This window comes from Oncorhynchus masou, chromosome 12 (genome assembly GCF_036934945.1).
Source record: "Oncorhynchus masou masou isolate Uvic2021 chromosome 12, UVic_Omas_1.1, whole genome shotgun sequence".
In the NCBI taxonomy this organism is placed as follows: domain Eukaryota; kingdom Metazoa; phylum Chordata; class Actinopteri; order Salmoniformes; family Salmonidae; genus Oncorhynchus; species Oncorhynchus masou.
Window position 1 is genome coordinate 90,532,116 of NC_088223.1, and position 12,500 is coordinate 90,544,615.

Below are 12,500 nucleotides of genomic sequence, written 5' to 3' on the forward strand. Positions count from 1 at the left end.
TGACCTCTCTAGGTCAATCTTCTCTGTGAGGTAGTTAGTCATCATCAGTGTCTGTTGACCTCTCTTGGTCAATCTTCTCTGTGAGGTAGTTAGTCATCATCAGTGTCTGTTGACCTCTCTTGGCCAATCCTCTCTGTGAGGTAGTTAGTCATCATCGGTGTCTGTTGTACTCTCTTGGCCAATCCTCTCTGTGAGGTAGTTAGTCATCATCGGTGTCTGTTGACCTCTCTTGGCCAATCCTCTCTGTGAGGTAGTTAGTCATCATCAGTGTCTGTTGACCTCTCTTGGCCAATCCTCTCTGTGAGGTAGTTAGTCATCATCAGTGTCTGTTGACCTCTCTTGGCCAATCCTCTCTGTGAGGTAGTTAGTCATCATCGGTGTCTGTTGACCTCTCTTGGCCAATCCTCTCTGTGAGGTAGTTAGTCATCATCAGTGTCTGTTGACCTCTCTTGGCCAATCCTCTCTGTGAGGTAGTTAGTCATCATCAGTGTCTGTTGACCTCTCTTGGCCAATCCTCTCTGTGAGGTAGTTAGTCATCATCAGTGTCTGTTGACCTCTCTTGGCCAATCCTCTCTGTGAGGTAGTTAGTCATCATCGGTGTCTGTTGACCTCTCTTGGCCAATCCTCTCTGTGAGGTAGTTAGTCATCATCAGTGTCTGTTGACCTCTCTAGGCCAATCCTCTCTGTGAGGTAGTTAGTCATCATCGGTGTCTGTTGACCTCTCTTGGCCAATCCTCTCTGTGAGGTAGTTAGTCATCATCGGTGTCTGTTGACCTCTCTTGGCCAATCCTCTCTGTGAGGTAGTTAGTCATCATCAGTGTCTGTTGACCTCTCTTGGGCAATCCTCTCTGTGAGGTAGTTAGTCATCATCGGTGTCTGTTGACCTCTCTTGGCCAATCCTCTCTGTGAGGTAGTTAGTCATCATCGGTGTCTGTTGACCTCTCTTGGCCAATCCTCTCTGTGAGGTAGTTAGTCATCATCAGTGTCTGTTGACCTCTCTTGGCCAATCCTCTCTGTAGTTAGTCATCATCAGTGTCTGTTGACCTCTCTAGGTCAATCCTCTCTGTGAGGTAGTTAGTCATCATCAGTGTCTGTTGACCTCTCTTGGCCAATCCTCTCTGTGAGGTAGTTAGTCATCATCAGTGTCTGTTGACCTCTCTAGGTCAATCCTCTCTGTGAGGTAGTTAGTCATCATCAGTGTCTGTTGACCTCTCTAGGTCAATCCTCTCTGTGAGGTAGTTAGTCATCATCAGTGTCTGTTGACCTCTCTAGGTCAATCCTCTCTGTGAGGTAGTTAGTCATCATCAGTGTCTGTTGACCTCTCTAGGTCAATCCTCTCTGTGAGGTAGTTAGTCATCATCAGTGTCTGTTGACCTCTCTAGGTCAATCCTCTCTGTGAGGTAGTTAGTCATCATCAGTGTCTGTTGACCTCTCTTGGCCAATCCTCTCTGTGAGGTAGTTAGTCATCATCGGTGTCTGTTGACCTCTCTTGGCCAATCCTCTCTGTGAGGTAGTTAGTCATCATCAGTGTCTGTTGACCTCTCTTGGCCAATCCTCTCTGTGAGGTAGTTAGTCATCATCAGTGTCTGTTGACCTCTCTAGGCCAATCCTCTCTGTAGTTAGTCATCATCAGTGTCTGTTGACCTCTCTTGGCCAATCCTCTCTGTGAGGTAGTTAGTCATCATCAGTGTCTGTTGACCTCTCTAGGCCAATCCTCTCTGTAGTTAGTCATCATCAGTGTCTGTTGACCTCTCTAGGCCAATCCTCTCTGTGAGGTAGTTAGTCATCATCAGTGTCTGTTGACCTCTCTAGGCCAATCCTCTCTGTGAGGTAGTTAGTCATCATCAGTGTCTGTTGACCTCTCTAGGCCAATCCTCTCTGTGAGGTAGTTAGTCATCATCAGTGTCTGTTGACCTCTCTAGGTCAATCTTCTCTGTGAGGTAGTTAGTCATCATCAGTGTCTGTTGACCTCTCTTGGCCAATCCTCTCTGTGAGGTAGTTAGTCATCATCAGTGTCTGTTGACCTCTCTTGGCCAATCCTCTCTGTGAGGTAGTTAGTCATCATCAGTGTCTGTTGACCTCTCTTGGCCAATCCTCTCTGTGAGGTAGTTAGTCATCATCAGTGTCTGTTGACCTCTCTTGGCCAATCCTCTCTGTGAGGTAGTTAGTCATCATCAGTGTCTGTTGACCTCTCTTGGCCAATCCTCTCTGTGAGGTAGTTAGTCATCATCAGTGTCTGTTGACCTCTCTTGGCCAATCCTCTCTGTGAGGTCATAGGCTGGTGTTTCCATCCTGTTGTCCGGGCACAAAGTTAATTTTATGTAATGGCCTGATGTTCCGTGTTACAGAGGGCTGACTAATGACCGTCTCTCTCTGGCATCCACTGTCGCCTCGGCTGTGACCTGACATTTACCTATCCACCGACTCTATGGAGCAGGGCGGCAGGGTAGCCTAGTGGTTAGAGCATTGGACCAGCAACCAAAAGGTTGCAAGTTCAAATCCCTGAGCTGATAAGGTACAAATCCATCGTTCTGCCCCTGAACAGGCAGTTAACCCACTGTTCCTAGTCCATCATTAAAAATAAGAATTTGTTCTTAACTGACTTGCCTAGCTAAATAAAGGTAAAATAAATGCATGAATAAAATGGAAGGAGGAAGGCAGGAAAACAAGAGAGAGGGGTATAATCTAAGAAATAAACCATTGGACAAGGAGTGATTGTTTTTGTCATGTTGAGGAGTAGAATAGAGAGGTAGAAACTCTCTCAGAGGGCCTGTTCCTGAGTTGTGGACATACTTGTCACGTCCTGACCTTAGTTCCTTTTTTATGTCTCCATTTTAGTTTGGTCAGGGCGTGAGTTGGGGTGGACATTCTATGGTTTGTTCTTGTGCGTTATATTTCTATGTGTTTTTGCCTGGTGTGGTTCCCAATAAGAGGCAGATCGTTGTCTCTGACTGAGAGCCATACTTAGGCAGCCTGTTTTCCCACTGTTAGTTGTGGGTGATTATTCTCTGGTTCGTGTTTTTTGCACCTGTCAGAACTGGTTATGGTTTTGTTGTTTTTGGGGGTGTATTCATTTGGATGAAAAGTGTAAAGGATATGTACAACGCTGCACTTTGGTCTTCCTCTCCTTCCACCAACAAACATCTTTACAATACTGTTGTTCTTCCTTCTGCATTCAGAGCTCTCTCTCTATATATACACTATATATACTGTATCTCTACACTGAGTACACCAAACATTAGGAACACCTTCATAATATTGAGTTGCACCCCGCTTATGCCCTCAGAACAGCCTCAGTTCATCAGGGACTCTACAAGGCGTCGAAAGCGTTCCCCGGGGGTGCTGGTCCATGTTGACCCCAATGCTTCCAACGGTTGTGTCAAGTTGGCTGGATGTCCTTTGGGTGGTGAACCGTTCTTGATACACAAGGGAAACTGTTGAGTGTGACAAACCCATACCACACCTTGGTCAAAGGCATTTAAATATTCTGTCTCGCCAATTCATCCTCTGAATGGCACACACATGCACGATCCATGTCTCAATGATCTCCAAATCCTTCTTCAACCTGTCTCTTCCCTTTCATCTACACTGATGGAAGTGGATTTTAACAATGGACAACAATAAGGGATTATACTTTAAAGGAACGAGAAGGTGTTCTTAATGTTTTGTAAACTCAGTGTAGTTGTCTAATGTTAGTGGGGCATATTAACCTGTTTATAAATTATGCTCCTGAATCACTATGATCAATAATAGTTTTCCTTGAGTGTACTTTTTTAACAGAGCTGAGATTTACTTCAAAGTGAAATTACCCTGGTGCTTACACCTATCAGGCTGTTTCAGATCTAGTTCCTAGGTAGGAGGGGTTAGGGGTTCTTCTGGACCTATCAGGCTGTTTCAGATCTAGTGCCTGGGTAGGAGGGGTTAGGGGTTCTTCTGGACCTATCAGGCTGTTTCAGATCTAGTGCCTAGGTAGGAGGGGTTAGGGGTTCTTCTGGACCTATCAGGCTGTTTCAGATCTAGTGCCTAGGTAGGAGGGGTTAGGGGTTCTTCTGGACCTATCAGGCTGTTTCAGATCTAGTGCCTAGGTAGGAGGGGTTAGGGTTTCTTCTGGACCTATCAGGCTGTTTCAGATCTAGTGCCTAGGTAGGAGGGGTTAGGGGTTCTTCTGGACCTATCAGGCTGTTTCAGATCTAGTGCCTAGGTAGGAGGGGTTAGGGGTTCTTCTGGACCTATCAGGCTGTTTCAGATCTAGTGCCTAGGTAGGAGGGGTTAGGGGTTCTTCTGGACCTATCAGGCTGTACCAGATCTAGTGCCTAGGTAGGAGGGGTTAGGGGTTCTTCTGGACCTATCAGGCTGTACCAGATCTAGTGCTTAGGGAGGAGGGTGTGTGTGTCTTCTGGACCTCACTATACTGGCCCAATAAGCACATGCCCTCGAAATATCCCTTATTGGGACAGTGGTTAGGGTGTTAGTCATGGATGCTGGTGGCATGGAGATATCCCTTATTGGGACAGTGGTTAGGGTGTTAGTCATGGATGCTGGTGGCATGGAGATATCCCTTATTGGGACAGTGGTTAGTGGTTAGGGTGTTAGTCATGGAGGCTGGTGGCATGGAGATATCCCTTATTGGGACAGTGGTTAGGGTGTTAGTCATGGAGGCTGGTGGCATGGAGATATCCCTTATTGGGACAGTGGTGAGGGTGTTAGTCACCCTACTCTCACTCTATTGGGCGGCAGGGGTAGCCAAGTGGTTAGAGCGTTGGACTAGTAACCAGAAGGTTGTGAGTTCAAATCCCCGAGCTGACAAGGTACAAATCTGTCGTTCTGCCCCTGAACAGGCAGTTAACCCACTGTTCCCAGGCCGTCATTATATATATGACCAACTGTATGTGGACACCTGCTCATCAAACATCTCATTCCAAAATTCATGGGCATTAATATGGAGTTGGTCCCCTATTTGTGCTAAAACAACCCCCACTCTTCTGGGAAGGATTTCCACCCAATGTTGGAATATTTTTGAGGGGACTTTCTTCCTTTCAGTCAAAACAGCATTAGTGAGTTTGGGCACTGATGTTTGGTGCGATTAGACCTGGCTCGCAGTTGGTGTTCCAATTCAACCCAAAGGTGTTTGATGGGTTGAGGTCAGTTGGCACTATGCATTGGGGTAGGTAGAGTTTTCCTGGTATCCACCAAACCCAGATTTGTCCATCTGACTGACAGATGGTGTAGCGTGATTCATCACTCCAGAGAATGTATTTCCACTGCTCCAATGTCGGCGAGCTTTACACCCCTCCAGCCGACACTTGGCATTGCGCATGGTGATCTTCCATCAGTTTGTATAGCAGACCATCATGCCAAATTGAGTCGAAGGCTTTTTTGAAATCAACAATGCATCAGAAGACTTTGCCTTTGTTTTGGTTTGTTTGGTTGTCAATTAGGTGTGCAGAGTGAATACATGGTCTTTCATTTTTCTCTCTCTCTCTCTCTCTCTCTCTCTCTCTCTCTCTCTCATTGAGTTGGGTATTGAGCAGCAGTCTCTCTGTCTCTCAGTAGTATTAGTCTCAAACACACACACACACTCTCTACATTAGTGTCTTGGAGCCAGGACATTTGATCATTCATAATTTTGTATCTAAGTGAAATCAGGAGGTACTTTATAACATGTGGTTTCCATGGGGATAAGAGACTGCGTTGTGAATACTACTGCTCCCATAGGTCATAATGTCTGCTCTGCACTGACCAATCATGATCAGAGCCCTTCAAAATGCCTTCCTCATTGGTAATTCTGACCAGGAAGAGCCATGTGGTAGACACCCGCACGCACGCACGCACACACGCACACACACACACACACACACACACACACACACACACACACACACATACATACGCACACGCAGATTCTGTAGAACAAGCAATAACCACCACAAGATATTCTTCATCCCTACTGCTAACTTCCTCTCTAAGTGTTTCTCATATATTTCATCCTTTTGGGGCGGCAGGGTAGCCTAGTGGTTAGAGCGTTGAATTTGTTCTTAACTGACTTGCCTAGTAAAATAAAGGTAAAATTAAATATCTCAGTTCCACCATGCTCCTCCATTGATTACAGTCTAAGATGCCTGGAAGATAGTCTGGCTAACTCTTAACTCTCCAAGTCCTCCTGACTTCAGAGTCTGGAATTGCTCTTTGATGTTGTCGGCACAGTGCATCGTGTTATACTTTTACTGGTTAACTCTCCCCATACACAGCCCCCACACAGCCCACACACAGCCCACACACATCCCATACACAGCCCCCACACATCCCATACACAGCCCACACACATCCCATACACAGCCCCCACACAGCCCCCACACAGCCCACACACAGCCCACACACAGCCCCCACACAGCCCACACACAGCCCACACACAGCCCCCACACAGCCCACACACAGCCCGCACACAGCCCGCACACAGCCCGCACACAGCCCGCACACAGCCCGCACACAGCCCCCACACAGCCCGTACACAGCCCGCACACAGCCCGTACACAGCCCAGACACAGCCCACACACAGCCCCAACACATCCCACACACAGCCCCCACACAGCCCAGACACAGCCCACACACAGCCCACACACAGCCCCCACACAGCCCACACACAGCCCACACACAGCCCACACACAGCCCCCACACAGCCCACACACAGCCCACACACAGCCCATACACAGCCCACACACAGCCCACACACAGCCCCCACACAGCCCACACACAGCCCCCACACAGCCCCCACACAGCCCACACACATCCCATACACAGCCCACACACAGCCCACACACAGCCCACACACAGCCCCCACACAGCCCCCACACAGCCCACACACAGCCCAGACACAGCCACCGAGCCCTCTTCCATTACAACGGTTGGATTTTCTAATCAACCCCCAAGGGAACGTTTGAGAGAACCAATCGAAACCTGTCACACAATTTCTGAGAGAATATTTCATTAACAAATGGCCTCCGTTCCAGACCAGTGTGGACACAGGTCTCCCTTCAGGCTGAGGGGATGGCAGGAGGAGAATATAACCAGGGAAATACACACAGTAAGGCTTTTTCAGGGGTACTGGACCGGATCTGAAACGCCTTCAAAGTTCTATGTGACAAAGATCGATGTGGACTGGACATTAGCCTGAGGCCTTGATGCACAACCTGTCTGTCTGCCCCTCCCCCCACATTACCACAGATAGATAGATAGATAGATAGATAGATAGATAGATAGATAGATAGATAGATAGATAGATAGATAGATAGATAGATAGATAGATAGACACCACTCCTCTCTATCTATCTATCTATCTATCTATCTATCTATCTATCTATCTATGGTAATGTGGGGGGAGGGGCAGACAGACAGGTTGTGCATTAATAACTATTAAGCAAATTCATTCCATTTCTATGGTCAGATGGTACCTTAGATGTAGGTGTTGAAAAAAAGGGAGATATTTCTTAAGGACAATTCAAATAAATTGCTCTTAAAGACCAAAGTCACATCCAATCTCAGAGTAACCCAACAGTGGGGCAGGGCTGAGGCTGGCTGGGGATGAGACTGGCTGGGGCTGAGGCTGGCTGGGGCTGAGGCTGGCTGGGGATGAGACTGGCTGGGGCTGAGGCTGGCTGGGGATGAGACTGAGACTTGGGACTGAGGCTACGGCTGGTGCTGAGGCTGGGGCTGAGGCTGGGGCTGAGGCTGGCTGGGGCTGGGGATGAGACTGGGGATGAGACTGGCTGGGGCTGGGGATGAGACTGGGGATGAGACTGGCTGGGGCTGTCTAGGCTGGAGATGATAAGGAAGGAGTACACTCTTAGAACAAATGGTTCCAAAAGGGGTTTTTGACTGTCCCCATAGGAGAACCCTTTTTGGTTCCATGTAGAACCCTTTGTGTGAAGGGTCCTACATGGAACCTAAAAGGGTTCTACTTGGAACCAAAAAGGGTTCTTCAAAGGGTCTACTACGGGGACAGCCGAAGAACCATTTGAGTTCCTAGACAGCAGTGTTTTTTCTAAGGGTGTGGAACTGCTATGCAACAGTGTGTATGTGGCCCTAAGGAAAAATGAACAATGGTCATAGTCCATCAATGTCAGGCACCACCCTGGACCCAGGTCACAGATCCCGGGACAGGAGCTGAATTAGAGAGACGTCTTGGTCCCAGCAAACATCATTAGACAGAGAGACACTTAGTCATATGGCCAGAGGAACACTTCATTCATCATGGAGCGTTCCTCCATGTTGAACCAACATCGAGAGAGAGAGAGAGAGAGAGAGAGAGAGAGAGAGAGAGAGAGAGAGAGAGAGAGAGAGAGAGAGAGAGAGAGAGAGAGAGAGAGAGAGAGAGAGAGAGAGAGAGAGAGAGAGAGAGAGAGAGAGAGAGAGAGAGAGAGAGAGAGAGAGAGAGAGAGAGATTCCCATGCCAATAAAGCCCCTTGAAATCAATTGAATTGAGAGAGACTGAAGATAGCATCATCTGTAATTCATTATTCTAGGCACAATTTGGTGTTCCTTCAGCTCTCATTTGAGACACTCGTTGGTAACAAGGCTGTAGGGACTGGTCTTTCATGCAGGTATGTGCAAGCTTTTAGTATCCTGTATTCCTGTTACCATAGAGACACATGTTGCCATCAGCCTGTGCAGAGATTATTTACAAATCTTGAAGACAATGCAATGGTTGTAATGGTTTGAATAACACCCACCTACTGTATCTTGCCTATGCTGCTCTGTACCATCACTCATTCATATATCCTTATGTACATATTCTTTATCCCCTTACACTGTATATAAAACAGTAGATTAGGAATTGTTAGTTAGATTACTTGTTGGTTATTACTGCATTGTCGGAACTAGAAGCACAAGCATTTCGCTACACTCGCATTAACATCTGCTAACCATGTGTATGTGACAAATAAAATTTGATTTGATTTGATCTATCTATCTATGTTCACCTCGAACTCAGAGCATCTATCCAGCTATCCATCCATCCATCCATCCATCCAATGTTCACCTTGAACTCAGAGCATCTATCCATCCAATTCAATTCAATTCAAGGGGCTTTATTGGCATGGGAAACATGTGTTAACATTGCCAAAGTAAGTGAGGTAGATAATATACAAAAGTGAAATAAACAATAAAAATTAACAGTAGACATTACACATACAGAAGTTTCAAAACAATAAAGACATTACAAATGTCATATTATGTATACATACAGTGTTGCAATGATGTACAAATGGTTAAAGTACATATAAGGGAAAATAAATAAGCATAAATATGGGTTGTATTTACAATGGTGTTTGTTCTTCACTGGTTGACCTTTTCTTGTGGCAATAGGTCACAAATCTTGCTGCTGTGATGTCACACTGTGGAATTTCACCCAGTAGATATGGACGTTTATCAAAATTGATTTGGTCATACAATGGTCATACATTGGGCAGGAGGGTTAGGAAGTGCAGCTCAGTTTCCACCTCATTTTGTGGGCAGTGGGCACATAGGCGGTCTTCTCTGAGAGCCATGTCTGCCTACGGCGGCCTTTCTCAATAGCAAGGCTATGCTCACTGAGTCTGTACATAGTCAAAGCTTTCCTTAATTTTGGGTCAGTCACAGTGGTCAGGTATTCTGCCACTGTGTACTCTCTGTTTAGGGCCAAATAGCATTCTAGTTTGCTCAGTTTTTTTGTTAATTCTTTCCAATGTGTCAAGTAATTATCCTTTTGTTTTCTCATGATTTGGTTGGGTCTAATTGTGCTGTTACCCTGGGGCTCTGTGGGGTGTGTTTGTGTTTGTGAACAGAGCCCCAGGACCAGCTTGCTTAGGGGACTCTTCTTCAAGTTCATCTCTCTGTAGGTGATGGCTTTGTTATGGAAGGTTTGGGAATCGCTTGCTTTTAGGTGGTTGTAGAATTTAACGGCTCTTTTCTGGATTTTGATCATTAGTGGGTATCGGCCTAATTCTGCTCTGCATGCACTATTTGGTCTTCTACGTTGTACACGGAGGATATGTTTGCAGAATTCTGCATGCAGTGTCCATCCATTCATCTCTCTCTCTCTCTCTCTCTCTCTCTCTGTCTCTGTCTCTCTCTCTCTCTGTCTCTCTCTGTCTCTCTCTGTCTCTCTCTCTCTCTCTCTCTCTCTCTCTCTCTCTCTCTCTCTCTCTCTCTCTCTCTCTCTCTCTCAATTCAATTTAATTCAAGGTCTTTATTGGCATGGGAAAAATAACATTGCCAAAGCAATTCTCTCTCTCTCTCTCTTCCTTCTCAATCTTCCTTGTCAACTCTAAAGTCTCTATTCTCTACTCTACTACTACTCTACTCACACTGCTTAGTACCTACAGCTTCCTGTTCTTTCAAATAATAATAATAATTTGGAAGGTGCATATATTTGTTCTATTTCACACATGTACCCGTGTGTATTAATACATGTGTGAATTGGAAATGTGTTAAAAAATACATTTAAAAATCCCAACTCCCTCTGAGACATCCTTAGGGATCTGCCATTATTGACGGCAACCCAGGAGCAATCAGGGTTAAGTGCCTTGCTCACATAGCATCCTTGATATCATCTACCTATTTGGAATAATACTAATATATATATATATATATATATATATATATATATACTAGTGATTTGATTAATAATGATCTGATTTAGTAGTAATATGTGTTACTGGAGCATGTCTGTCCCCCTCTCTCTCTCTCTCTCTCTCTCTGTTTTCTCTCTCTCTCTCTCTTCTCTCTATGTTTCTCTCTTCTCTCTTTCTCTCTATGTTTCTCTCTGTTTCTCTCTGTCTCTCTCTCTGTGTCTCTCTGTGTCTCTCTCTTTCTCCCTCTCTCTCTCTGTCTCTCTCCTTCCCCTGCGTACCAGCCCTCAGTGTTCAAGAAATTGAAGGGTGGTTGGTGGAATTTGTTGTCTGTATATTTGATCATTTCATTGAGGACACCATCAACACCACATGCCTTTTTGGGTTGGAGGGTTTTTATTTTGTCCTGTAGCTCATTCAAGGTAATTGGAGAATCCAATGGGTTCTGGTAGTCTTTAATCGTTGATTCTAAGATTTGTATTTGATCCTGTATATGTGTTTTTGCTCTTTATTCTTTGTTATAGGGCCCAACAAATTGTAGAAGTGGTTTACCCATACATCTCCATTTTGGATAGATAATTCTTCGTGTTGTTGTTTGTTTAGTGTTTTCCAGGTTTCTATGGATTCAATCAATGACTTTGAGCTGATTTCTGACATGCTGTTCCTTCTTTTTCCATAGTGTTTTTCTGTATTGTTTTGGTGATTCACCATAGTGAAGGCGTAGACTCAGGTTTTCCAGGTCTCTATGTTTTTGGTTGGACAGGTTTCTCAATTTCTTTCTTAGATTTTTGCATTCTTCATCAAACCATTTGTCATTGTTGTTCATTTTCTTTGGTTTTCTAGATTTGATAGGGAAGCTCAGTGCTCAAATATACTGTTAAGATTTTCTACTGCCAAGTTTACACCTTTTTTTATTTTTCTATGCAAGTCAGTTAAGAACAAATTATTATTTACAATGACTAGGAACAATGGGTTAACTGCCTGTTCAGGGAAAGAACGACAATGGGTTAACTGCCTGTTCAGGGAAAGAACGACAGATTTGTACCTTGTCAGCTCGGGGTTTGAACTTGCAACCTTCCGGTTACTAGTCCAACACTCTAACCACTAGGCTACCCTACCGCCCCTTCACTATTACAGTGGAACATTTTAACTAGGAAATTGTCTAAAAGGGATTGAATTTGTTGTTGCCTAATTGTTTTCTGGTAGGATTCCAAACTGCATTCCTTCCATCTATAGCACCTCTCTGGGATAGGCGGGACAGTCGTCCCACTTGGCCAACAGCCAGGGAAAATGCAGAGCGCCAAATAAAAAAATACTATAAAAATCAAACTTTCATTAAATCACACATTTAAGATACCAAATTGAAGCTACACTCGTTGTGAATCCAGCCATCATGTCAGATTTCAAAAAGTATTTTCGGCGAAAGCATAAGATGCTGTTATCTGTTGATAGCACAACAGTAAACAAAGAGAGTAGCATATTTCAACCCTGCAGGCGCAACACAAAACGCAGAAATAAAATATAAATCTTTACCTTTGATGAGCTTCTTCTGTTGGCACTCCAATATGTCCCATAAACATCACAAATTGTCCTTTTGTTTGATTAATTCCGTCTATATTATATCCAAAATGTCCATTTATTTGGCGCGTTTGATCCAGAAAAACACAGCTTCCAATTTGGGCAACGTCACTACAAAATATCCCAAAAGTTACCTGTAAACTTTGCCAAAACATTTCAAACTACTTTTGTAGTACAACTTTAGGTATTTTTAAACGTTAATAATCGATCAAATTGAAGACGGGACTATCTGTTTTCAATACAGGGAGACAACAAACTCAAGCATGCTTTCTAGTCTTGCACAACTATCAAACACTACACATAACGTGACACTATTTC

General features: G+C 44.8%; 1 protein-coding gene across 1 annotated transcript in view; it reads left to right on the top strand.

Moving 5' to 3' along the window:
* LOC135551044 (serine/arginine repetitive matrix protein 3-like) overlaps positions 1-12,500 on the top strand; it is a 276,137-nt gene that overhangs the window by 191,326 nt on the left and 72,311 nt on the right. The gene's annotated exons all lie outside the window — the stretch shown is intronic.